The 2,015-nt window shown below is 28.5% G+C and overlaps 1 long non-coding RNA gene across 1 annotated transcript; it reads right to left on the bottom strand.

Annotated features, from left to right (window-relative positions):
- Window positions 1-1,220: 1,220 nt before the first annotated feature.
- On the bottom strand, window positions 1,221-1,772 carry LOC118435344. Its single transcript, XR_004834722.1, has 2 exons — window positions 1,718-1,772; window positions 1,221-1,593 (listed from the first exon to the last, which is right to left on the bottom strand). It is a non-coding gene; the product is annotated as an uncharacterized LOC118435344 (long non-coding RNA).
- Between the last annotated feature and the right edge of the window lie 243 nt (window positions 1,773-2,015).

Genomic DNA, 2,015 nt, shown 5'->3' with positions numbered 1-2,015 from the left:
GTCCGCGTGGAAGTGTCCTTAAATTTGCAAATATCTCAGCCAAACATGCCCATTTGGAGATCGTGTCTTTCGCAAATTTAATCTTTTACACAATTACGAACTTATCAAAAAATTACAAATGAGATATCAATCCAACTACACGACATGGCTTCCAAATTATTTATAGCATTTAAGATAATTCGACAATTTTCATTTTTAATGTACAAATAATCCCACACTTTGTCAACTTTTACTCAATTTAAAAATTATGGGAAATTTAACTAACGAATAATATTAGGAGATTGGTCACACTCTTTGTATTTCATTACAAATTATATTAAGCTTGATAATTTTTTTATATAAAATTACAAACTTTACGTATCGATTCAGCTGCCTCCAAAGTATTGATTGCATCTATCATACTTTTATGCTGTACAGAACTTATAGGGAAATTTAACTGAAATGTTATATTAAAAGATAACAATGTTCTTTGAGCAATTACAAATTTATATTAAGCTGCTTCATAAAATTACGAAATTTGCGAGAAAAATGCAAATAAGGTATCTATCCAACTACATGACACAACTTCAAAATATGTGTAGCGTTTAGAAAAATCAGATAATTTCCATTTTTACCGTAAAGATAAAAATATTTTAAAAGTTTGTCATACTTCTACGCCATATGGAAATTATGGATGACTTTAACTATTAAATAATACTAAAAGATACGGTATTTGTGCAGAGTAAGTTACAAATTTATATATACGATACGACTTCCAAATTCGGTTAAAAAAATCAGACAATTAGAATTTTCCAGCAAAAATATTTCCAAATTTTATCATCGTTTACGTCATGTAGAACCCATAGGGAAATTTAACTGACAAGTTATATTAAATTATTTCAGCAATTACAAATTTGCATTAAACTCCATAAATCTTTTATAAAATTACGAAATTTACGAAAAAAATGCAAATAAGGTATGAATCCAACTACATGTAACAACTTCCAAAATATTTGTAGCATTAAAAAAATCCGACAATCCAAATTGTCGCATACTTTTACGCAATACAGAAATTATGGAGAGATTTGACTGATAATAATATTAAAATATGTTTACAGGGTTTAGGGTTAATTACAAAATTATATTACGTTCTGTAAATCTATTATAAAATTACGAACTTTACAAAAAAATACAACTTCACGACACGGGTTTAAAAATAATTTTAAGAATTAAAAAAATCCTTCAATTTCTAGTTTTATTATAAAAATATTTCCAAATTTTGTCAAACTTTTATTCCGTAAAGAAATTATGGGATAATTTAACAGATAACTACATTAAAAGGTCTGGATGTTGTTTAGGGTTAATTGCGAAATTATATTAAGCTCAGTAAATTTCTGTCATAAAATTATGAACTAAAAAAATACAAATTCAATGAGATATCCATCAAAATTGTACGACATAGCTTCCAAATTATTTATGGGATATTCTAAAAATCCTGTAATTTCCATGTGTACGGTAAAAACAGAGTCGCTCGTGGTGGTCCCCACCAGGTCCGAATAAATAGGAATATCCCCGCCGGTCCCAAGCAAAGTACTCTTTCTCGCCAATACAGTTCTATAAATTTGCACAAAAGATAATATGAAATTAGCTATTTTTTTGTGTGACAATTTCTATATTTTATTATTATTACTAATGTTCCGAAAAATCATTAGCATGTATGACGCTTAAAATTTCATACCTTTAATTACGATGAAATTTGCAAATGGTAGAAAACACGCATAGTAAATTTGGAAATTTACTTTAATAAATTTTGTCAACTTTTGGACGCGTTTTCTCCTCTTCGGATGCAAATATCTCTGGCAAACGTGCCCATTGGGAGATCGTGTATTTTGAAAATTTCATCCTAATTAAATTTGTGATTAATCGGCACTAATTTGCTCAAAATCTCAGAGCATACGCTGAGAGACCTCCATTGTCCATCTATATTAAGTAGGGATATTTGGGACATACATTAAATTAATAATCATTTCCACACA

Source organism: Folsomia candida, unplaced genomic scaffold, assembly GCF_002217175.1.
Source record: "Folsomia candida strain VU population unplaced genomic scaffold, ASM221717v1 Fcan01_Sc004, whole genome shotgun sequence".
NCBI lineage: Eukaryota > Metazoa > Arthropoda > Collembola > Entomobryomorpha > Isotomidae > Folsomia > Folsomia candida.
Note: the sequence above shows the minus strand (reverse complement) of the source record. Positions and strands in the feature narration are given on the sequence as shown.